Source organism: Pteropus alecto, unplaced genomic scaffold, assembly GCF_000325575.1.
Source record: "Pteropus alecto unplaced genomic scaffold, ASM32557v1 scaffold146, whole genome shotgun sequence".
NCBI lineage: Eukaryota > Metazoa > Chordata > Mammalia > Chiroptera > Pteropodidae > Pteropus > Pteropus alecto.
The window spans coordinates 2,146,352-2,173,579 of NW_006442107.1; the positions used below are offsets into that span (position 1 = coordinate 2,146,352).

Sequence of the window (27,228 nt, forward strand, 5' to 3'; positions counted from 1 at the left end):
CTAAATCATATACCTGTTAAGAGATTAATATCCAAAATATATAAGAACTTATATACAACTCAATAGCAAAAAAATATATATACATATCAATCTCAAAAAATGAGCAGATGATCTGGACAGATGTTTTTTCCAAAGACATACAGTTGGCCAACGAGTACACAAAAAGATGCTCATCACTAATCATCAGGGAAATACGAATGAAAACTACTTGATGTATCATCTCATACCTGCCAGAATGGCTATTATTAAAAAGATAAGAAATAACAAGTGCTTACGAGAATATGGAGAAAAGGGAACCCTTGTACACTGTTGGTGGGAATGGGAATTTCATAGTACAGCCACTTTGAAAAACAGTATAGAGGTTGCTCAAAAAATTAAAACTAGAACCATGATATTATCTAGCAATTCCCTTCTGAGTATTTATCTGAAGAAAATGAAAACACAAATTCAAAAAGATATATGTGTCATGTTCACTGCAACATTAATTACAATAGCCAAGATATGAAAACAACCTAGGTGTCCATCAGAGGATAATGAAGATGTGGGGTGTGTGTGTGTGTGTGTGTGTGTATATATATATATGTATATTCACACACACAATGAAATATTAGCCCACCATAAAAAGAATGAAATCCTGTCATTTTCAACATGGATGGACCTTGAGTACATTGTGCTAAGTGAAATAAATCAGAAAAAGACAAATACCATATGATCTCATACGTGAAATCTAAAGAAAAACAAGCTCACAGATATAGAGAAAACATTGGTGGTTGCTAGAAGGTACAAACTTCCAGCTATAAAATAAATAAGTCATGGGGAAGTAATATACAGTACGGCAACTACAGTTAATAATACTGTATTGCATTTTTGAAAGTTGCTAACAGAGTAAATCTTAAAAGTTCTCATCACAAACAAAAAAGAATTCTGTAACTATATATGGTGATGGATGTTAACTAGATTTATTGTAGTGATCTGTTTGCAATATAGACAAACATTGAATCATTATATTGTATACCTTAAACTAATATAACGCTGTATGTCAATTATACCTCAAAAGATAAAAAAAAGGAAACTGAGCAAGAAAAGAAAAAGAAAACAGAAAATAATGTCTGGCTTGTCATATCCTAACATAGAATAAGTCGACATTTTTTTTGTCACACATTTGATCAATATGCAAGAGTTAGGTATGCCCCTCCTAATCTGAGACGCCTCCTCCCATATTTCACTTGGAGAAGAAAAAGCAAAGGCAGGGCATGTAGTTAAGTAGATATTATTACAAGCCTGTGTTTTGACTGGGAGGTAAGCATAAGGTGGCGGGGGGCGGGCAGGACAAACAAGGCAGCTACAGCTGGACTAGTTCTGAAGGCCAAGGCAATTTCTGGTTAAGAGGAACAGCTGAGAAATGTCTGGGGCAATAAAGTTTCACCTCAATCTTCCCTCCTCACCAAGAGAGAGAATCTCCTATAATTCTCTGGTATGTTGAGGATGTCATCATATTTAGTAGCCCTTCCTGGTAAGGAGCATGGAGTATCAATCAGATGAAGTTCAGATATCGCGTCGAATACAAGAGGTACCCATATTTTAGATAAATTCCAGAGGGCAAATGATTTCAGTTCAGAAAACTCTCTCTGATGCCCAAGCACCTCAAAGGTATGTTAGGAGCTAAGAATACAAATATTAGGAACTTGTCTGTGTCCCTAAGGAACTCACTGTCTAGCAGTGGTTATAAACGGAATAAGTAAACAGTTGGTTTTAATGTAATGCACTAGGTGCTACAAGAGAGAAAATCACTAGAAGCAAAGGGAATCCAGATTCAATTCAACTTTTTAACTCAACCAAGATTTTAACCCTTTAACCCAACCTGGTGAGGGTTGGGGTCTAGAAAACACTTCATGGGAACATCGTTCCTGAACTATGGAATAAGAGGATGAGCTAAAAAAAATAAACTGTGAGGTACACAGTAATGCAAGGTAGATACCGTATTGCTTATTGTTACTTTTTCCAGTCCTGGGTATTGAGAATTTAGTGTACCCCTTTTCTTCTCTCAAGTCTGGAATTAATGGAGAAACAAGACACAGGAGATAGGCAGATGAATATCAAAATGACATTTTTATGATCGATAAAACAGATTAAACAATGTGGCTTTCTATCTGTTGCTAAACTTGGCTTGCCACTGAAAAGCTTACTCACTTCCCATGGGAAGAAGTGGATCAACGTGCGGGGAAACTGGGAGTGCTCCCTCTATTTTTTCTCTCCTGGGGCATGTAGGCACAGTGCGTGATTCAAAAGTGTTTGAGTGAAAGGAAAATGTGTAAATATTTTGTCTACTAAGCTTTCTGAGAAGGAAGGAAGGCCATGTTTTCTAGTGAAAAGCTGCTCAAGCAGTGCATGTATTACTGCCATTCCTTGCTGGGAGGAATCAAAGGCAAGATGTTGTTCTATAGGAGCTGCCACCAGTCAAAGAAAAATACTGAATTTTTGCCTACTAGTTGTCCTTTTTAAAAGGACCAGGTGTCTTGTTCTTGTTTCTACTTGGCAGCGCCAGTACTTTTTGGCTCAAAATTTATTTCTCAGTTCTCTTTGGCGCTGTAACTTTAAAAGCCATTTCTCTCCCTCCCTTCCTCCCTCCCTCCCTCCCCCATTCCTTTCTCACTTCCTTTCTTTCTGTGTATATTTCAGGCCACTGTTTTCTTGCCTGCTCAAAACATGCCAGGCAAAACCTGTCACTCACATAACCATAGGTTTGACATGACCCTACCGGTAAGTACCACATAACACAAGTTGAAGGGAAATTATGATGCATTTTAATGCAGAACCAGTGCCACTGTTTTATCCAACGAGATGTTTCTCTGCACAAAGTTCCTCGTGTCTCAGAAAAAGGTGATCTTTCTTCATCTCCCTCTACCTATGTATTCAAACGGATAATGCTCTACATGGGGCAGGACATTTTTCTCTGACTTCATGGCAATCACTTTGTGCTCTGAAGCATAAGATTCAATTACCCATATCATCATCTTGGCCTGCATAGCTACAACCATTATTAATGATCATAAAATTACCTACTTCTTTGATATAAATTCAGTCACAGTTATGCAGTTCCAACCATGCATCAACCAATACATTAAAATATATTTTTTCAAGCTTCTAGGGAATAAATGTCCCCTAATAAAGTTTGCATTCTATTTAACACAAATTAAAAAAAAAAAAGCATTTGTGAAATCTAAGTGACTCTACATAGCTTTTCAATTACTCAAATTAGAAAATGCTTCGTAGAGGAAATAAGGTGGCTCTAAATAAGTTTATTTTCTCTACTTGATCTTTGTCTCTATTTGTGGTGATATGTATTATATTTAAAATACTTTTCTGAACAAGCAGTGGGTCTTTTCATTAACAGAGAACAGTGCCTTGAGACAGAGATCACAGGACACAGCAAAATTTGAGCCAGCATAGCAAGAACTGCATTTCACCTACTGGCATGATAGTGAAATAGCAGGCTAAATTTGAGGAAGCCTGTGAAGTCTTTCCTTAAACCCCAGAAAAGTAACTGCCCTACTGAAATTTCTTAAAATTCATGCCACATTGCACCTACTCTCTGTGATACTCTGGTACTGCAAAACATAGTTATAATGTATACATTTTAAATTTGGAAATCGAACTTTTTATTTTCATTTTTCAGTATACAGCTCCAAAAATTAAAGGTTCTTTTTTTCTTTTTTAACATGACCACAATATCATTATCACACAGAATAAAACTAATAATTTGTTAAAATCAGCTATCTTATAAATGTTCAAATATCTAACTGTCTTAAATATCAATTCTTGGTTAATGTTTATTTGACTGAATTAGGATCCAAATAAGGTCTGATCATGGATTAATATTATTTTAAGTCTCTCCTTTCTTTAAAACCAACTTTATAGAGATATAATTAACATATCACATTTTCTCATTATAAATATACACAAGTTGATGAGTTTAGTATCTCCATATTGTCTCTTTTAATCTATAGGTTTCCCCTCTATCTCTCTGTGTTTTTAGTTTATTTGTTGAAGAAATTGGGTTATTTGTTCCATAGTTTCCCCGTTTTTACAGAGTTCATCCCTCTGTATAGTTTTACATGGTTCTCTATTTTTATTATTTATTAGTTTTTAAAAATTTACCATTTAGAAAATTACTTTAGCAAATTTTATAAAGATAACTTAGTTTTTCATATTTATTATTTACTATAAGTTGATAGTATCAATTGGTATGAACTACCTTTAGCTAGAATATTCATTGGCAGTGGTGTCTATTTCATCAGGATGCATCCTCTTGCTGTAATGTCAGAAGCGGTTCATGATGAATACCTACCTATATTAATCCATTAGAGGTCACCAAATGGTAATATTCTAAATCTATCATTTCTTCTTAGTTTATTAGCTTTAAAATGGTCATGAAAGAAGTATCATTCTTCTAGTCTATTATTTAGTTACTCAGTGGTACAGTTTATATAGGAAAGCCAGGATGTTGGATTTATTTTCTTTTATTTGCCAGTTTTCAAAGTAATGACTTGGTTTCTGAGCATCCTCCAAAAGTGAATAATATTTTTTTATTATTATGACTTGCAGATTTTAAAATATTTCAAATTTTTTGATCCTTTGAGTTAATCATCATTGTTTCTCAAACTGCCCCACTTCTGGCCAGTGGTATCCTCCTCATACTGGCTCCTGAGTCCTTATGCACCAGCATAGATTGATAAAATAGTCCCTATCCAGACCTGGAATTGGCCCTAAGAAACCAGACATTCTTAAATTGTAATTCCATGTGCACATTATGCACTAATTAACCTCTCCTCCTGGCTAATCACTGTGCCTCTAAGAGTCACAGTGGTTACTTTACTCCCTTTCCCAAGTACAGTTCCTGTGTCTTCATTTCTTGAAAAGAATAAAACAGATGTTATCTTTAAAGTTAGACTTAAGTTATTTAATCATATTTTATTAATATATTCATATAAAAATAAGAAAGACACACTCATAACTATTTTAGTCTTCATTTCTGTAACTGGTCAAGTGGTTAAGCATGGATTTTAGAATCACCTTCATCCACTACTGACTCCATATTCCCTTTGCCATTAGCAATTTCCTCAGTCATGTGTGGTTCCTTGCTTGGTACAGTGATCCAGACCTCAATTCATGAAGGGTTTGGGCCATTAGCAATCTTGCCTACATTGGGGTGTAGTAATTTTTCATTGATTTTTGCAAGAGGATATGAGAAAATGATAATCATTATCTGCAGAGGTTACCATAGTGATGTTCCAAAACTTTGAGGGTCTGCACTGTGATCTGCCTATGGGAGCTTTCCAAAGGCATCCCTATACGACACCTGACACACCATGGAATCTGCTGGATCATGTAGTTCAAAAAGCAACATAGCTTACATTGCTGGCTGGACTTATTACTAAACTTTTCTTTCTTGTCTGAACCCAATTTAAAACTAGTAGCTTTTCAAATTTTCAATAAATGATTTACTGTAATAGCATGCACAAAGGAGATACATGTTTTTCCAAAATATAAAGAGGCCCATCAATTATTATCTTTATTTCTCAGTGGTAGGAAAGGCCAAATGCAACAATTTGCCCTTCACTCTGAAGAGGATGTCCTGACTGTCTCAGGTCAAGGGACCCTGAGAAATTTCATTCTGGAGTGTGGTCAACCAAAAAAATGTTCTCCCAAAGATAGCCACATCCTAAGATCCCAAACTTGTGAATATGTTACATTATACATTAAAAAGGACTTTGCAAATGTTATTAAGTTAAGGATCCTGAGATAGGATTATATTGTATTATCCAGGTGGATCCAATATAATCACAAGGGTTCTTATAAAAGGGAGACAGAGAGTTCAAATCAGAGAAGATGTGACAATGGAAACCAACTTTATAGAGGTATAATTAACATACCAGAAAGAGGCAGGAGCCTAAGGCCATGCTACCCTGAACAAGCCCGATCCCGTCTGATCTCAGAAGCTAAGCAGGGTTGGGCCTGGTTAGTACTGGATGGGAGACCACCTAGGAAGACCAGATGCTGTAGGGGTAAACAAAAAAAAGAAAGAAAGAAAAAGAAAAGAAAAGAGAAAAGAAAGAAAGAAAGAGAGAGAGAGAGAGAAAGAAAGAAAGAAAGAACCCCTAAGTTTGTGATAATTTGTTACAACAGCAGTGGGAAACTCATATTAGGTGAAAATTGAATTTTGGGGGGATTTATTTTCCACCATCTGTCTAAATCAGATAACTAGAGATTTATACTTCCTGCTCGTCTGATCCACTTATCATGATATAATCAATGTAAGGAAAGAATGTGATACCCTGTGAACTAGAAAGGTGAAGAAGGTCTTTGTAGACTAGATGATGACATAGGATTAGAAAGTTGATATAGTCCTGAGATCAAACAGTAAAGGTATATTCCTGACCTCTTCCAGCTGAAAGAAAATTACTTCTGGTGGTCTTTACTAATAGTTATAGGGAGGAAAGCATTTGCCAGGTAAAAAGCTGCAAACCAGATGACACGAGATGTGTCAATCTGCCATAGCAATGAAACCACATCTGGACAACAGGTGCAACTGGAATCATCATCTAATTAGATTTAAAATAATCTACTGTCATTCTTCAAGAACCACCTATTTTCTTACAAGCCAAGAAGGTTAAAGTGAATGAAGCAGTGTTAGGAATCACCACTTCGGCACCTTTCAAGTCCCTGATGGTGACAATAATTCTGCAATTCATTTAGGAATGTTGTTGTTGTTGTTGTTGTTGTTGTTGTTGTTATTATTATTATTATTATTATTATACTACTTTTGACCTTTACTACCTGTGTTAGTTTTCTGTTGCTGGGTAACAAATTACCATAAACTTATGGGCTTAAAACGACACCCATTTATTAGCTCACAGTTCTCTAAGTCAGAAGTCTTGGACAGGTGGCTGGCTTCTCTGCTCAGGCTAAAACCAAGATGTTGACTAGCTGCATTCACATTTTAAGTTCAAGGTCTTCTTCCAAGCTCACTCTTATTACTGGCAGGAATTCAGAGACCAGCCGTTGAAGAACTCTTTTTTTAATGTTTATTTCTTGTTTGTTCGTTTATTTGTTTTTTAAGTACAATTGGCATATGATATTATTTTAAAGAACTCTTAAAAATACTCTCCTCACAAATGTTTTACCACAGCCTTAGTGAAGGAATTTTGCCTTCTGGACCCTCTTGGGGAACACAGTGGGTAGATAAGCAGATCTTACTTGAGAAATGTATTCTTGCATTCAACTCTCCCCAAGCTTTTAAATATCTTCCACCACAACATACCAAGGAAGTTTTGGCAATTCTACTTCATTTAGTTTTTAGTTTGGCATGTCAACTCCATAGGAGACTTTAGGTACAGGTTTCAATCAACCAACCAACAGACTTTTAAAGAGATGCCCAATTGCTTAAGATAACATATTGAATCCAGAATTACTGTTCAGTAAGCCACATCGAAAAAGTTATCCAACACCAACACTTTATTCCTTCCACTCTCCTCCAACACACTTAGAATCCATTCCTATATTTTTCCCTTGGTCACTCTCATATAAATTGGTAAAACCTGCAATTCTTCTATATTGTACCTCTTCATAGGTCATACTCTGTGCCTTATCCTCTCCGGAATTGTCTAGACTTGAGTTTGGTTATAGGTCTAGAAGCAATGGAAGGTTCATGTATTGGGCCTGAGGAAGAAAAGTAGTCCCTGCAAAGAGAATACCATTAGGGACCCATTTCAGGTTCTTTAGACAAGGCGATACTAACCTCTGCAGATGGGAATAGGAGATGGAAAGGCTGCTTCAACTGGCAAAAGAGGCTCAGTAAAATTTAGGCATCCAACATCCATAGATTCATTGGAATATGCACATATGAACCCAGTTTTCAGGATACTACTCCTTCCAAATAAATGCCCTAATTTTAACATAAGAGACTTTGTGGGATAGGCAATTTAATTGTCTTGTAATTTAGCCATGTGCAAGTTTAGATGTTTTATTTAATATTCAAAATCTCAGTCATGAGGCTACAGGAGATAAGAATTTCCTTCAGGGTAGTCTTCGAGCTTCCTGGTGTCTTCCAAGACATTAAGCTGGGAATTGAAAGGCCTGAGCTCATAATGTTCTTTCTCTAAGTCCTCCACCACACTTAAAAGCAACCAACTAACTTCACTATACTCCTTACTTTCATATAAGTTATTCCATGCCATATTATTAGCCTCTCAAAGTCTTGCTTCTGTCAGCACCTGATTATCATGTATTGCCTGATGCTAATGAGATGAACTAGCAGATCAGCAATGACATACATGGGCTGTCATGGTACATACACCAACCTTCAGAGCATTAAAAAATGGCTACTGCTTCACTTCTAACCCGGAACCATAGAGAGAAGAAAATTCATGGAAACACAGTTCCTGCTTAGCTGACAAAGCTACCACTTAAAGCACCTTCCTGTGCCAGCCAGTTCCAGCCAGTGAGCTGACATCTTGAAGATAAAAAACTAAATGCCCCATTGGCTCTGGAAATGATCCGGAGTAAAATGTGGTTGACAGACATAAAAAAGACACATTTTAATATGATGCGTTCTGTAGGAAGACAAAGAAGAAAAACTAGCACTTTCTCTCATACTCAATCTAAGACAAAATAAGTCAGTGAGAGTATTCGTTGATTCACTGAACCCAAAGAGCTCTATGCCACATTCTAAGTTTTGGAAAGTCACTGTGTTCTGAAGGTTCTCCTTTTGCAATCTCTTTTCTGCTTGTGTTTCTTACATTCACATTGCTGCCACCTTAGAACAACATCTATTACTTTATTTATAGACAATAAGGTGTCCACCTTACTGGTTTGCTGTCCTTAATATCCCATTGTAGTCCATCCTACATACACCAGCAGATTCAATTTACTTTAATTTTGTCATTTTTCTCCTCGAAATCCATTAATAACTCATTCTCTAATCCACATTCCCCATCGACAGTAAAATGCTCTCACTCCATTCAGGACCCTTTTCAACTTTTGTCCCGTAACTACACTATACTAAAAACTCATCACTTTGATAGGTAGTACAGAGCCAGATCTAGCTAGAGTAGCTAGGACTCTACAAAAGATAGATTTTTCTCTCCACAGGAAGAGTCTGACAAGTTCCATAAGTCAGTATGTAGGTCAGATTCTGCAGTTGTTGACATACCCTATATGATCAAGTGGATTGCATAAATTCAAACAGGTCAGAATTTGTGTTCATAGGTGTTCATTAATGCAAAAAGAGTGAAGGAAGAAAAATAGCTCTAAGAAGGCAAAGTCTAAAGTCAAGGAGGTCACACTATCAAAGATAATTGAACTGAAGTACAGATATTGAGCCGAACCTTCAGAGAAGGACTAAAGCTCATTTTTCTCTTCTGCATTTTGTACAGCCTGACATGGGGTAGCTACCTCTGATCACCCAATTACCACAGTCAGAATCAATTTAAAAATATAGAGCCCTCTACTGATTGAGTGAGGGGCACCATTAAGATGAACATGAGTCTCAGTTTGCATGGAGCGGTCATAGTTTGTGCCTGTTGTCCTTGCATCACACACAGTTAGCAACCACTTTCACTTTCAAAAATGGCCCCATTTGGAAAATAAATTATATGTTCATTTCATACTTAGATAATGTCTCAGCTCCTGCAAGACTGAACTAGTTTTACATATCTTACCTTCAAACCGATTCACATGAACTTGAACTTCTCTTCCTAATTTTCATCTTTCTGGTGATTAACATCTTTCTGTGCCAATTCATGTTACTGCCCCTCAGTGATGTTGTATAATGTTGTTAGTCTGGGTGCTAGTCCAGGCTTTGTTGCCATTGTGTGACCTTAGGTAAATTACCTGTGCATCAGTTTCTTCATCTTTAAATAGACATAACAGGTACCTACAACATGAGTTTATTGTGAAAATTAAAACTGGTTAATATAAGTGAAATGTTCAGAATCGTACCTGAACATAATGTGCTATATAAATGTCTGCTGACTCTATTCGCAGCAGTATCACTGATGAGCTCTCTTTACCTGACCTCACCCAGCATTCTCATTTGGAACTTGACTTGTTAGTTAAATCTTTACTTGTGGCTATTTTGTTTCCTAATTAAATTCTAATCCTAATGACAGGGACTATGTCTTATTATTGTATTCTCCAAGTACCTACCACAATACCTTGTAAAGAGTAAGAGCTTAGTAAATAAAGATAATTGAAAGATAATCTTTTACAAATAATTCACTATATTTAAATAGAGCCAATGGGCAAAATATTAACTTTATTTCATGTGTGGGACTGCCTCTATCTTGAGAATAAATTCCTTATAGACTAAGACACTGGATGTAAATGTGAAGGAGAATGTCAGGCCATGAACTAACTCCTAGGAAATCAAATTAAAGCATATGGTTTTGTTTTTCTTAAAGGAAATGTTTAAAGAAAAATTGTTTTATTGATTTTTGTTTATTTCTCCTAAACATGGTTTCTCTCTTTGGATAATTAAGTATTTTACCTGGTCACTATATAGGTTCCATGTAATGAAAGTTTAGCCATAACTTTACTAAATGTACAGGAATTGGTACCAGTCTTAGGACCGTGCTAGGATGGGTACAGGGTGACGTTTAACAATACAAAAGATGATATCCCTATCTTTGAAGGATGCACAATCTAAAGAAAAAATTAGAAATACAGTTTATATACATCTAAGTTTAAGTAATAAAATCATGGAAACAAGGACATAAAAAATACAAGTGAGTGAGGGTATGCACAATCTTAGCTCTAAGGGATATTACAGGTAAATGAAAAGCTATTATTATTTTCTGCACTCTCCAATTTATTCCCAAACACATACATATTCCATAATTATTTTTATCTTTTGAATCAAACTACAAACCTACCAAAGACAAAAATATCGATATTCTCCTGCCTTTGTATCTTCCAAAGAAGAGCAAACTATAACCAATTAATAATAGAAGTTAGATTTTTTTTAAAAAATCACTACATTAAGGATGAAGTCAAGATTCTTCACAGTGTTTTAAAATATTACTGCTAATATTAACACTTAGAGTAACTTTCATTGTACTTGAAGAAAGGGGGAGAACAGGTGGTGTTTCCTCAGTTCAAGAGAATCTAATTGTTTTTATATTTGTCAAGTTAATAAAAAGTGAATTTATAATCACTGATTAAATATTGCAAGTTGGATATAAACTCAAATTTTATTTTCCATAGACGCATATGACAAGTAAACATATTTCCTACAATAAATAGAAAACAAGCCACCACAATCTCAAAATTAAATGTTACATAACCACATATTGCTGTAGTTAAAAGTGAATCTAGAGAACTTCTATGAGGAGGAGGCTGCTTGAACCCACATATGTCATATGTCTTACTCATAAAACACTGCTAAAATTATAGTTAAGAGATAGATATTTAAGACATAAACCCCAGAAAGCTAAATTCTAGGCCAGCAATGGAAAAAGCTAATCAATAACCAACCTGATTTATTTTGTCCTGAAAAGGTGGCATCAGCTATCTCTAAGAGTTAAAGGATGTTTACAGAGTAGTTACATCATTGATCCTTCATCAGTGGGGAATTATCTCTCAGCACCAAGAGGACACAGGATGTTTACTTTCTGAAGAAGATAAACAGAGGGGCTCTGGACAGGAGCATGCCAGACCCAGTGAAGAGACTGTAATGAAAATGGGAGAGAAGAGGAGGAATTAAGCACAAGTATGCATACCTAAACCTCAAAAACTTCATTTAGAATGGGAATCAAGGTGAATTTTGAAGAAAATGTTATATATTTCAGAAGGTTTTCTCTTAAGATTTTGAAACTGTGCATAAAATTAGCCACCCAACATCACTGTTAAAACATAGAAGTTAAAGGGCAATTTTATCAAGCTGCAAGGTCAGATATATGTAACTTCGGTGGTAGCAAAGGGCTCCATTACAGGTCTCTCCTGCTCTCTCCACATCTTCTCTGTGCAGCAGACACCTGCACGCACACTTGGATGCCAAAGGGGAAAAAGTGAAGAGAGGTGGAAACAAGAAAACTACCATGATGAAAGAGAAAAATCAATTTAAAAAGTATTCATGAGATGGACAAAAGTAGAAATTTTCCTCACCAAAATTTAGTGAGGTTATAGTGTTCTTAATGGTGCATACTTTGATAGTACTCTTTAGAGAACATAAAGAATATTTTTATGCAATTCCTCAAATTATCTTTGTTTAGCGTTAAACTTAAAATATATTTCTCAATAGGAAATGGGTTCAAATTATATAAGAAGGTGGTACTTTTTATTTTGTACTGTTGGGGCCAAATTGAGTCACTGAAGAGGTAGGTGATGAAGAGCACAGGACTTTAATATAAAGTCATGGAGATTGACATCTATACTGAAAATTGAGGATTATTTTATCATTGATTACTCGAATAAAAGAAGGGAGAATCTTTTTCCTAAGGTATGCTGTAAGTCCCTTGAGACTAGTAACTATGCATTATACTTAATATCCAAACAGCTGGAAGGAAACTTAAAGGTCAACTACGCTGGTTACTCACAGAATATATAATAACTATATAGCATCCTTGACACACAGTGGTAAATTCTGCTTACAATAATTCATAGACAGGAAATCTACTACCTCAAAAAGTCATTCAGTCCATGTTTGGGCCTCAAGTGGTTAGAACAGACTTTCTAGACTTTCTCGGCATATCGAAGGCAGTACTTCTAAGGAAATGGTGACTACATATGACTAATTTTAAAAATAATAATAAACCAAACAAAAACATCCTTGCATTGGTAAGGACAGGCTGGTTAATTCTGTCTTAAACAACCCTCATATCTTAGTAGTTCAACACAATTAAGGTTTATTCTGTTTATATGTTTCATAGATGGGGGGGAGGTGGTGATATTTTAATCACCTGGGGCCACAAACTGACATAGTTCTCATCTCTATATATGCTGCCAGGATCAGCACAGAAGAGGAAATTGTGCACTTGCTGTTGAAGCATTTGCCCAGAAGTGATATAAACACTACTGTTCACGTTATTGGTCAAAGCAAGTCATGTTACTATGTTTAATTTCAAAGGGGGCAGGAAAGTGCAGAGACCTAAAAATTTAAGGGAGCGAAACTGACTACTGTCTTTCTGTGTATAAAACTAAAATATTACAGATACCATTAAATGGCAGAGGAAAAATTGGGTAAAAATACTCAAAATAAATGTATCACAAAGATTTGCTATCTTTAATGTAGGGTAAACTTTTAGAACTCAGCAAAAAAGAGAACATTACCTCCAATACATGAATGAATGAAGGGCGTGGAAAGATAATAATCAAAAGCAGAGATATAATTTTTAAAAGACATTGCCAAATGCTCAATCTCACTGGTAACGAAAAACTAGTACTTGTCAAAATAAAAGCTAATGCTTATCGAACAGTTACATTGTGTCAGGCATTGTACTTAAAATTTACACACAAGATCTGAAAGCTTCCCAAATCTTGCTACAAGATGAGTACCACTTATTAATTCCACTTTTGAGATAAAGCTTAGAGATATTAAACTTCCTGGGATCACACAACTTACAAATCCACATGTCTGATTCCAAAACATGTATTAACATCTAAGCCACATCACTTAAATATAAATGAACACTGTTATAATTATCACCCATAATTTTTTTTAGTTACAATGTCAGCAGTTACAAAGGAATGAAATCTAGTGGAGGTATAAATTCTTACAATCTTTTTAGAAGATATTTAAATTGTGTATATCTTAAAAAAAACTCCATATACACACTATTTTGAGGATTTTATATTTTTATATACATTTTAGTTTTTCGATTATAGTTGATACACAATATTACATTAATTTCGGGTGTACAACACAGTGGTTAGACATTTATATAACTTAAGAGGTGATCACCCTGATAAATCCAGTACCCACCTTACACCACATGTAGTTATTACAATAACACTAACTCTATTCCCCATGCTATACTCTACATCCCCATGACTACTTTGTAACTACCAGTTTGTACTTCTTAATCCTCTCCCCCTTTTACCCAACCCTTCACCCCCCAATCCAGTAACCATCAAAACGCTCTCCGTATCTATAAGCTTGCCTCTATTTTGTTTGTTCATTTATCCTGTTCTCTAGATTCCACCTAAAAGTGAAACCATATGACATTTGTCTTTCTCTGTCTGACTCCACTCAGCACAATACCCTCTAGGTCCATCATGTTGTTGCAGATGGCAATATTTCATTCTTTTTTGTGGCTAATATTCTCTGGTATGTATGTACCACCTCTTCTTTATCCCTTCACCCATTAATGGACACCCAGGTTGCCTCCATATCTTGGCTATTGTAAATAATGCTGCCATGAATATATGAATTCACACGTCCCTTCAAAGTAGTGTTTTGAGTTTCTTTGGATAAAAACCCAGAAGGGGGATTATTGGGACCTTCTTTATTTCTTGTTATAACCTTTGTTTTAAAGTCTATTTTGTCTGGTATTAGTATTGCTACCCTAGCTTCTTTTGCTTGCTTCCATTTTCACGAAATATCATTTTCCATCCCCAGTGCCAGAGTTCCAAGCAAGTGGGTCCATCAGTGAGTAAGTCTGTGCTCAGGCCCTTTAAAAGAAGCTCCTAGGACTCCCGCTGCCCTCCATCTCACTCAGCCACAACCTCTGGTGGTTTTCACAGCCAGTTGTGGGGACTTCTCTTCCTGGCACTGGTGCTCCAGGATGAAGAACCTGGTATGGGGCTGGTACCCCACGCTTCTCTGGATGGACCTCTGCAGCCAAGATATCTTTCCTGATTTTTAAGCGCCTCACATGGGTGTGGAGTCATCTTGTTTCTTATCTCCAGCCCACCTACCCTTCTCAATGTGGCTTATTCTGTATAGTCTTAGTTAGAGGATTTCTGTTCAGCTAGACTTCAGGCAATTCTCAATGATGGTTGCTCTGTAGGTTTGCTGTAATTTTGATGTCATCATGAGAAGAGACAAGCACAGCATTTACCTATTCCACTATCCTGACCAGAACTTTGATGTGCATACTCTTCAACTCAACAATTCTAGTTGTAGTAATCTATTTTAGGGAAATAACAAAACTTGGGAGCAAAGACACATCGTTTGAGGACCAATCCTGTAAGCAGGAGCAACGGAGTTCTTAACCTCATACACTTGCAATCTTGCAGTAATAATGAAATTATAAAAGCCACTCTCCATTTGTAGAAAGGCTCAGGGATAGATAGTATCCAGTAAACCAGATCTGTTGCTATCCACTGAATTCAAAATTGAATCCTTATACTAAAAAAACGAATAACTAATAAACTCATTTACTTTTCTTGTGTGACCCGCTCCTACTTTTCTGATAACTTACAATACACTATATAAATGTTTCACCTGATTCCATCACCATTTACTGAGCACACTGTGTGAAGATCTGGGGGGAATGGATAAATCATAGCTCCTCTTTTGAAGGTGCTTAGCCTAGTGGAGATAATTTCCATAAAAAATGGTAAAATACTTTGAAATATGTAAGCTGAAGTAAAAAAGAGAAAGTGAAGGTATCTACCCCAACCCTGAGCATCCAAGGAAGACTTCTTAGAGGAAGAAGTGAATGATTTAAGATAATTTAATTGAAATAAGGATAAATTTGAGTTAGTCAGGTAAGAAAAGACAATAGAAATTCAGGTCCAGGAAGCAGCATAAACATGAAATGGCATCACAGGGGCTCATTGTGTCAAATGTTTTTGGTTTTATTTGTGGGCCTGACTTTGAACCTCTTGGTGTAAACTTTGGAAAAGAAAGAAAAATAGGAAAACTCGTACCTTGTTATCTCTAGCCTTCTAGCGAGATTGTCATTCGGTGAAAAATTACAAAATTGTGTCTTATGACAATCTTTTTCTTTTTGCCACTCTCCTCAAATTCAGTACAACACCACATATATTGATTTGGGATTTGAACTTGCTATATATTTAAAGAAAAGGGACGGCCAAAAATGTGAGGTGATAAATCAAATGCTACCAGAATATCTTGTGTACATTTAATGGGCCAAAAAAAAAAAAAAAATGAGGTCCCTTTTAAATGTGAATGTTATTTACTGAAATGATAAATGGGCTTTAAGTTCTATTCCTCTGAGCTTTCTTTTTATTATTACTGTTAAACGATGGTTTCAAATGAACTTCGTTACTTCCCACTGAGACTCATTCCAGTGGCATGAAGGAGAAAGGCTGCCCGGCCTGTGAGCACTCTGCTGGCTTCTTCTCTAACATACAGTGTCCCAAGAAAGCACTGCCATACTCATCGAGAACATATCATTTGTAAGAAAGAAAACATTGACCTTAAGGAACCAGGAAGACGTGAATTTTTAAACTTTACCCAGGACAACTACAAACTGGGATCTTGAAATTATATACCTGGAGACTAGCGGCACAGTGAAGATCATGCTGCAGTTTTCACAGGTATCTTTGTGGAATCATCCAGTAGCTTACACAAAAACTATAGGAGGATACAGTCAGATATTTACAATTATTTATATATTAATTTGAGATAATTGTATGTTCCTAGGCCGTTGGAAAGAAACAGTAAAGAGAGATCCCATGTCCTCTTTACCTCTTGCTTCCAATGATAACATCTTTCAAATCTAGAGTGCACTATCACAACCAGGATATCGCTACTGATGCAGAGAACACTTCCCTCATGGGAAAGATTCCACATCTTGCCCTTTGATAGCTATGACCATGTCCCTCATGTTTCTCTCCACATGGTACTCTCCTTCACGCTGTCTCTAATCCAAGGCAACCACTGATCTGACCTCCATCTCAATCATTTTGTCATTGCAAGAGAGTTATATGGAATAAAAAAGAAAGCTATCTGAAGGGAATCGTACCTTGTGGGATTGATTTTTCTGCTTAAGTATGATTCTCTGGCGAGTCATCGAAGTTGCTGTATCAACAGTGTGCTGCTTTTTACTGTTGAATGACATTTCGTAGCACAGACGTACCTGTTCTGTAACCATCTGCCCACTGAAGGACAAATGAGTTGATTCCAGTTTCTGGCTATTACAAAAAAGCTATGAACTGCTGGTGGGACTGCAAGTTGGTACGGCCACTATGGAACACAGAATGGAGGTTCCTCAAAAACTAAGAATTGATCTACCATATGATCCAGCAATCCCTCTATTGAGCACTTACCACAAAGACTTGAAAACCCATATTCGAAAAGATATTTGCACACTGATGTTCACAGCAGTATTATTCATGGTGGCTAGGACATGGAAGCAACCAAAGTGTCCTATCATAGATGACTGAATAAAGAAGCTGTGGCACATATATACTATGGAATATTACTCAGTCATAAGAAGGGATGAAATACTGCCATTTGTGACAACATGGATAAACCTCAACATAATCATGCTAAGCGAAATAAGCCAGACAGAAAAAGTTGAAAATCACATGATATTACTTATATGTGGGATATAAACCTAAAAGCAACACATGAACAGGACAAGCAAACAGAGACTCATGGACATGGACTATAGACTAGTGGTTACCAGAGGGTAGGGGATGGGGGAGGAAGAGGGAGGTAGACACAGTAAAGGGGGTCAAAAAAAGGGGGTAGGGGGAGGGTGAAGTGGGTAAAGGGGATAAATATATGATAGCTGAGGAAATTGGACTTTGGGTGGTAAACACACAGTAGAATAAGCAGAAGTCAAATTATAATGTACATCTGAAAATTATACAATTGTACTAACCAATGTTACCCCCAATAAACTTAGTTTTTTTAAAAAAAAGCTATGAATAATTTAGGGTTTTGTTTTGTTTTGTTTTTTGCATTAAGTTAAGTTTTAAATTTCTCTGGAATAAATATCCAGAAGTGCAGCTGGTCAGTCATATGTTAAATGTTTAGTTTTTAAAGAAATGCTTTTTCTGTATCAACTGATATAATCATGTGTTGACATCAATGTTGACATCTAGTAATTGTAATTTTTAATTCAAGTTGAAATTTTCCTCCTTCTTTTCTATAATTGATTTTTTATTGAAACCCAGACATTTGGAGTACAGCAGTCCTCCTTTATCCATGAGGGATATATTCCAAGAGACCCAGAGGTCCTAGGTGATGCCTGTCGATAGTACTGAGCCCTATAAATACTGTTCTTTCCCACCCACATATATCTATGATTGAGTTTAATTTATAAATTAGGAACAGGTCTATGGCCATGCTACCCTGAACAAGCCCAATCTCGTCTGATCTTGGAAGCTAAGCAAGGTTGCGCCTGGTTAGTACTTTGATGGGAAACCACCTAGAAAGACGAGGTGTTGTAGGCGTAAAAAATAAAAAAATAAAGGATTGTAAGCTGACAAGGTCCTTGCAAACTGTGAGGTCAACCAAGGGTTGCCTCGTCTAAAAATAAATAAATAAATATAAATTAGGAACAGTAAGAGATCAACAACTAATAATATAAAAACAATTATAACAATATACTCTAATAAAAATTATGTGACTGTGGTTTCTCTTTCTCTCAAAATACCTTACTGTAGTATACTCACCTTTTCACTTAAAGGTGGTTTAAGTGAACGGTTTCTCTTTGGCATATCCGAATTGTCAGCATCACTACTCCTGCTCTTTGGGGCCATTATTAAGTAAAATAAAGGTTACTGTAACACAAGCACTACAGTACCACAACACTTGGTCTGATAACCCAGAGGGCTGCTAAATGATCAAGGGGGTAGGTAGCATACACAGCATGGAAACAAGTGACAAAGGGATGATTCACATCCTGGGCACAATGGAGCTGGATGGGGCAAGATTTCATGATATTACTTAGAACAGTGCATATCTTAAAACTTATAAACTGTTTATTTCTGGAAATTTTCATTTGATATCTTTGGACCATAATTGTCCATGGGTAACTGAAACCATGGAAAATGAAACCATGGACAAAAAAAGGAACTACTGTATTATGTTATCAGACTCTGGTTATCATTTAAATCTTCTGTTTCAGCTAGCTTACTGACATCATTCCAGAAAGGAAAATGTCATGCTTCTGTGTTAATGTCAGATATGGGTAGAAATCCAGGTTCCCCACCCTGGGTATTCACCCATAACCAAGGCTGAAAGGAGCTCCTTGTACTGTTGGGTGGGGATTAGAGTTCTGGATCCTAATTAGGCCTCTGTTGTTACTATCAATGGTAAAAGTGAGAGTTTTCCAACTTCCCTCGCCTGGTGAAGGAAATAGACATACAACCCCAGAAAGCTCAGAGAGTCCCAAAAAAGATGAACCCAAAGAGGCTCACACCAAGACACATTAAAATTAAAATGCCAATGCTTAAATACAAGGAGAGGATCTTAAAAGAAGCAAGTGAAAGCAGTTAGTTACCTACAAGGGAGCACCCATAAGACTGACAGCTGATTTCTCAAAAGAAACTATGCAGGACAGAAGGGCTTAGCACAAAATATTCAACGTGATGAAAACCCAGGAGCTACATCCAAAAATACTTTATCCAGCAATGCTATTATTTAGAGTCGAAGGACAGATAAAGAGCTTCCCCGATAAAAATAAGCTAAAACAATTGATCAACACCAAGCCAGTATTACAGGAAATGTTGGAGGAACTTCTTTAAAAAGAAACAACATGTGTCAAAAACATGAATAAAGAATAGTAATAACTATATTCCTATCACCAAGTACCTCAAATGGAAAAGAATTAAGTGCTCCAACCAAAAGATAGAGTGGCTGAATGGATAAGAAAATAAGACTCCTACCTATGCTGCCTATAAGAGACTCACTTCAGATTAAAAGACTAAAAGAAAGGGGATGGAAAAAAGATAGTGCCTTGATGGATCTAGAGGGTATTACACTGAATGAAATAAGTCAGATAAAGAAAGACAAATATCACATGATTTCATGTACATGTGAAATCTAAAGAACAAAATAAACAACAGCAACAACAAAAATGAAAATAAACTCATAGAATATTTTGAGGGCTACTAGATGGAAAGGGGTTGGGGGGATGGTGAAAAAGGGCAAAAGGATTAAGAAGTACAAATGGATAGTTACGAAATAGACATGGAGATATAAAGTATAGCACAAGGAAAATGGTTAATAAGGTTATAATAAATATGCAAGTGGGGAAAAGGGTACTAGATTTAGTAGAGTGATCACTTTGTGAGTTATATAGATCTCTAATCACTAGGCTGTACAACTGAAACTAATATATTATATGCCAATTATAATTGGAAAAAAAACTCATTGAATTGTACAATGTAAATATGAGCAACTGATTGTCTATTATATTTCAATAAAGCCAGAAAAAAAACTGAGAGTTTTCCATGGTTCTTGCTGGGTGGAGGTGGAAGGAAGTTCAGAGTCACCAAATGGTCTCCACTAACACTGCAAGGGAGTAGGGGTGGTATCACCCAGGAGGGATGACAGGCCCAGCTCCCTACTCAGCCTTCTCCGACACCACCCTGGTAAGCCAGCTGGTGTGCCTCATTACAGCCTGGTGAGAGTGGAAGTCTAAGTTCCACACTGGATTTGGCCGCTATGTGTAGGAGAGGCCGGTTTTTTCCACAGTATTTGGCTGTATTACAGTGGTTATTATCTACAATTTTTTCTCTTACCAGTCTGCCCCTTTTCCGAATCCTTTTGACTATAAAGAACAGGCCTTGTTTGGAGCTTTTCTTTTTCTGCACCCATTGCGTTTCTAAGTTGCCACCTTCTTCAGCTTCAAGTCTGAGATATGTGATGCAGAAAGAAAACCCAGTGAACTCACTATGCCGTTCTGTGATTCCTGAATCCCTAGACACCACAAGCCACACAGGATCACCTGGGAGTTGCGCTGGGGCAGAGAGTGAACCAGTAGAGGCTATGGGAGGCAGGCTTTGCAGTAGTCAGACAGTGGGGTGACTCCCATTTGCCTCCATGTGATTGGCTCTGAGTAATTTTGTAGGCTGGCAGGGAAGTGAAATCCATTAGGTTGAAGACCAGGTGGAGGGCAGCTGGTCTGATCGACAGAGAATGAGCTGGTATGGGGGCCCTTCCTGCTGGGTGGAGAGCAAATCTGAAGAGAGCAGGTTAGGTCTTCTGAGGCCCTCCTGGTTTCAGATGTTAAGGCACATTATATTGATTCTTAATTTCCAACCTTATACCACAATAATGTCCAGAGTTTTTAGCTGTATTTCCCATGAGGATGGGAAAAAAACATCTACTCCATCTTCCTGGAAGTAGAAGTGGCCTTTATAATTGAACTACACATTTGCTAATGAAGATTTATCACCTGCACAATTATGCCACAGAGCATCCTGATATGGCCCTACTGCTTTCTTCAAGAAAATGAAATTATTTTCCATATTTACCAAATATTTAACACTTGCTCATGACATAATTCACTCCATTGTTCTAGCGCTACGTCACCACCTACTTATTCCTCTAATATCTTTCAAATTCTCCCCCCAAATCATCAGCAACCTAACTATGATGGAACCAGAGTGGTTTGGCCCTTTTGCAGTCGGCCCACTGCAGAACTACAAGTACTTGAGGAACAAGAAGCTGGTTAAATATCAGTCTTAAACGAAGTAAAATAACTTTAGAATTTTAATGGGAAAATAACATTCAATTTACCAACCGACCAGAAAATCTACCTAAAATTTAACAGAATCCCTCATTTTTTCATAAAGTGAGGTCTCAATAATAGCACACTAGATTAAAGACCAATGGTTTAAACAAAGAGCATAAAGAAAATATATAAAGGTAAAATTTTGGATTTAAGACGTATTAATTAACGTCAAAATTATTTTTAGGTGATATTTAAGAAAGAGTCATTTAAGCTGAATCTGCTGCAAGATATGGGTTTTCACCCATTTATTTATTTTTCCATTTATTTACTCAGCAATATTGATGTTAATAAGGGCATAACTTCATTTTAACATGCAAAGTAACATAGTCTTCCTTCTAGTGGATGATGAAATAAAAAAAAAAACCCAAAGAATATAAACAGTTTAAGCCTAAGCTACATTAACAAAAGCATTGTTATTCCTGAAACTGATAAGACCTGGATCTAGAAACAAGTAGCCAAGTTTAATACTTATAATTTTATAACTGTCAAGCTGTTCTCTGAGAAAAAAATGGGAGAAGTAGGGACAAAAAGGGAGGGAGAGTAAGAGAGGGAGTATAAAGAGGAAATACTTGGTGCAGGAATTATCTATTCTACGGACAGATTTATATGCAACTGTTTCTGTCTGAGTCCTGAGAACCAAACTCTACCCTGGCAGGAAGCATGTGCTCAACATTTGTTTTTTAGTTTATGGGTAAATTAAAAAAAAAAAAAAAAAAAGTTTTAGCTTCTCTTCTCTGAATTGTCTTTCATTTGAGGTCTGATGAATTTTGGGGGAAATAATATTTCCACTTTGAGGCATTTTGAGATTTCATCCAATTCTTGATTTTAGCATTGTATTTTCTTTTTTTTTTTTTTTTTGGAAAATCTCATACTTTTCTTACCTGTTTCAGTATTATGTATATATAGTACCTTATCCTCTGTCAAAGTACAAAATGTGCAGCCTTAATGAAGTAGATAACAGCACCCAGAATAGTGAGTTTATACCTTGCAAAGTATATTTTTAGCCATTATGAATGGATGTCGCTTTTACTATAACTTATGAGATAAATATGGCAGGTATAAGCCTCCCTTAATTTACAACGAGGAAACAGACACGAAGAGGTTAAAGTGCCCAAAGCAGTACAAATGACTGAATACAGAGAAAGTGACAAAACTATATCCTCCTGACTCCTCAACTTGAGTTTTCTCCTTCTAGATTCTTAGTTCTTTCACTGAGAGAACAGATAGAGGACTTCTGGAAAGGTCATAAGGATTTGGAAAGGCATTCTGGAATCTGTAAATACATGTACTAAACACTGTGGACCTGATAAGTATATTGCACATATATGAACAATTATTCTCAAATATAAAGATACATTTACAATGAGCTAAATATAAGTTCACTTTAGATGCTACCTGAATTCATATTATCCATATGTATTCCAAAGCAATAGGAACTAAAAGGTATCTGAAATCTTGAATGAACACTTCCTTTTTTTATGTCAAAAAAGAGGATATCTAAACTTAAAAAAGCCAGGGAACCACTGCTTTAAACCATTATTTCCTTTAAACAATGGCTCTCATGAGTTAGCTACAAACTTGGGAGAAGCAGAAACAGAATTCTGAGATAGGTAAGGGGAGTACCCTGCTCTCCTCACTGATATCCCATACATAGACCATGTGAAAAGAAGGAATGTACAGGAAAAAGGTTGTTGTACAGTTTTTCTCTAAACTAGTTCCAAAAAAGGGGCATGAAGGAAGGATTCCTCCTGGTTTGTATGCATTCAGGAATACATTGGTAAATTAGGTAACTTTTCATTTACAAATCTGTTTTATAGAAAGGAGAATAAATGGGCTACAAACTATACCCAGCAATCACAGAAAATCAGCCATAAGGTTAGCAATAACAACAATAACGCTACATTTAAACAAGGTACCCCACTAAAACGCAGGAAACCCCAGGATAATTCTAAATGACCCATTAATATTTTTCACACTACCACGCAGCACGTTTCTCCTGTGCTGGAAACATACTTGAATATTAACGACAATGGCTGCATCTAAAACTGAGTGGCACTGTTTAATTTTAGGGGTGGGCATTAGCAGAGGATTCAAGCTACCCTGTCTCAAGTGAATTACAAAAAAGAAAGGAGACAGGGGGCTCCTGCTTGGGCTTTGTGTTCACAGCAATTAGTTTTAACTGACTGGAAGCCGACTTTAAATAATTTTATAGCTTGTGCTAGATCTCTGCCATTTACCATGTGTGCCCTTCCTATTTTTATGGAAACCAGGACCTCATTCTGGAGTCTCCTGCCTGTCAGGGCTGCAGGTGAAGGCCAGCTGGGGCCAGAGGCACTTTGTGTGAATATTAGCATCTGAAGAGGGTTTCAGGAGGCCTTGAGTCTTTGGGGGCTTAACGCTATAGTCAGATGGCAATAGCCCTGCCTCGAAGTTTCCTTGCCAGGAAATCCAAATCTTTAGGAAATGAGCAGTCTGGACTCAGTGGCAATAGACTGAGCATTCTAAGGACAAGAAAAATGGGAGAAGACGGTACAGTGTTTGTTTGGGGTTTTAGGTTAAGGGGGTTTGAGAGGGAAAATCGGGACAAGGCAGGATGTCAGAGGCTGTGTGCTCTGGCAAAGCGACTGAAGTTTATTAACAATTATTTTCAGGCCCCAGGGCTGTATGCACATGATTTCATATAACACACATGCTGCCCTTGATTAATGGGTGTAACAGTATCCCCATGATGGGAAATGTTAGCTTGTCGAAAATCATAGAAAAACAGTTTGCCAGAAAGATATTTGCCAAAATCTTTCCTGTATCAGATATTAATGTTAACTCTACAGAGAGAAATCAAAGACTAATTAATTCCTGCATTGAAGGAGAAAGTAGAGTTAATCCAGTTTCCAATATCCTGAAAGTTGTAATCCTTATGAAAGCAAATCTTTCATGAAAAACATCAAAAATTATAAACGTGAAAAATCTTGAAATCCAGGAAAAGCTTTTTATGCGAAGAAAAGGTTAGCATGCTCATATTTCCACCCACCTACTAAAAGAAACATAGTTCTTGACCTTTATTCCCACCACCTACCTGAAAATCATACGGAATCTATTTAAGACTCTACCTAATTGAAGTCTAAAGATCACAAATAAGGAGAACATAATCAAATGAAACCAAGAAGTCTACATTTGGCGGGTTCAAATACAGTTATAAAATAAAAGTATTTTACTTCTGTAAGGAACTTTACTGGTCATAAAACCAGTTTCCCCTTGTCTGGCAGAGATAAAACTGAAGGCTGTAGTGTAGCAGCAATTTGAAAATGCCCCATTTTACTGATAAATGAATGCCAGGTGATACTTGATTAGAAAACAGAAGAGGGTGACAGAGTACGTATTAAGTATACAAGTTTAGCATTTTGCCTTCTTCATAAACATTTTAAAAACAAAAAATATATGTACAGAGTTTAAACAACTCTAAATTGAAGAATCATGAGCAGTCCACTCACCTTAATAAATGGGCGTTATTACTGAAACTCTCATTGTGACACTGATCACATCCTCCTCTTATTTTATTTTGTGGAGGAAAAGGCATACTTTCTCCTTCGATGCAGGAATTAATTAGTCTTTGATATCTCTCTGTATAGTTAACATTAATATCTGACACAGGAAAAATTTTGGCAAATATCTATTTTGAATTTTATTTTTACTATTCCTGTTTTTATTTATAGTTTACCACTTATGTTTTCTTGAATTTACATGAATGATTTCATACTGTATGCACTCATTAACAGCTTCCTTTTTTATTGTTTTTGAAAGTTATCGTTACATGTTAATTCATATCGCTACATCAATGCCATACTTTATTCATTCTCCTACTCTGTGGATAAATAAAACTTAGTATTTGGGCTGAGAGCTGAGATGACCCAAGTCAATATAACCGTTTTCTCTCATAGAGTCTCTCACAGAAATGTAAACCTAATAAATAACTTCACCATTACATTTTGGACATTATTGCAATTCACTTTATCCAAACAGTTTGCACATTTAGAAAAAAAAAAAAATTAAAAACTCTTTTAGAAGGACAATAGTTTGTCAACCTATATACAAGGTGAATTTATTAGAAAAATCAACAGTATGTTAACCAAAGGAAGGCAGGAATGGGGGGTGGGGCAAGATCCAAGAACAGATGAAACAAATCGAAAACAGGTGAGAAGGTAGATTTAAATCCGACCATATCAATAATAACACTAAATGTATTGTCTAAACACTGCAAGTAAAAGACGAGTGTTGTTAAACAGGATAAAAGCCAGTTACTTGTCATCCACAAAATGCCAACTTTCCATATAGGGTGAATAGTAAACGGATAGGAAAAGATATACCATGAAAATGCCAATCAAAAGAGAGCTGGTATAGGGGCATAGCTGAAGAAGCCACAAAGTAACTACGATGTGTCTGCGGATGGTGTGGCACAGCAAGAACTGCCGTCTACACTTACCCTGAGACGGAGGGAACAATGGTCCCAGGCTGCAGGAACCAGCACATTCCACTGAGCTGGGATGTTGTCAAGGATTTCGACTGCTGCTGCCTCTCTCTGCAGCCCTCCCATGACCCTGTCGTCAGCCTGGATGGCTCCTTGTTTGGGCATCAGCCCATCATAGAGTACATTTTGCAATTCCCTCCAAAAAAAGGAAACCGGCCTGCTCGAAGCAGCCAGGCACCTGGCCTGAGAAGCATAAAGAGCTGCTGCAGCTGTGACCAGGTACAGGACTTCCTGGAGAAGGAGAAGGTGGCCATCGTAAGCCAGTCTGTCGTCGACCCTTCACGCTCACAGCTGCTTCTTCGGGGAACCTCCCAGATGATGCCTGACGCATACGCAAGAGCAATAACAAGGCATCGCCTCGTTTCTGTATTCTGTCATTGACCCCCAAGCCCACCGCGCTGAAGAAGCCGTCGCGCGCCTGACCCGCCCCACATCAGGGAAGCCACCGCGCATGTCACACCTGCGCGTGTCAGTCTACGCTCAATGGTCCGCGTGCGCCTCCTGCGCGTGTGCCGCACCGTGTGCGCTGTGAGACCCGCCGCGTCACGTGCAGTACCACGTCGTCTGGGGCGTGGTCACCCTTGAGTGCGTGGAGAAGCCTATTCGAAAAGGACGGCGTGGACCTTGTGAACATGGACGAGCACTCAGACGCAACGTTATGCGGCTGCGGGGCGACACGGAGTAATGCAAAGACCAAACAAATGGGCTTAAACACACACAAAAAATTTGTAACCGGATGCCTGGGTACAAATTATTGCTCACTGCTTACCGATTTGAGTAAATTATCTTAACCTCTTTCTGCTTTCCTTTCTCCACCTTCAAAACGGGGCTAATAGTCTCTTCCTCAAAGGTCCATTTTGAGGACTAAATGAGTAAATATGTGAAGTGATTAGTACAGTTAATGGCAGATAGTCAATACTCAATAAATATTAGTTATTTGCATAATTAGTAGTTGAAGTAACAATGCACATGTTTGAATTAACTCAGAATAGGAATGCTTTGAATACTTCACTTTCTTTTTAAGTATGACACACAATGTTGGTTTAC

The 27,228-nt window shown here is 37.0% G+C and overlaps 2 pseudogenes; both read left to right on the forward strand.

The window, feature by feature from the left end:
- The first annotated feature begins 5,948 nt into the window (after nt 1-5,948).
- Nucleotides 5,949-6,066, forward strand: LOC112469371 (annotated as a pseudogene).
- A 12,184-nt stretch (nt 6,067-18,250) lies between these two features.
- On the forward strand, nt 18,251-18,369 carry LOC112469429 (annotated as a pseudogene).
- Nucleotides 18,370-27,228: the final 8,859 nt, after the last annotated feature.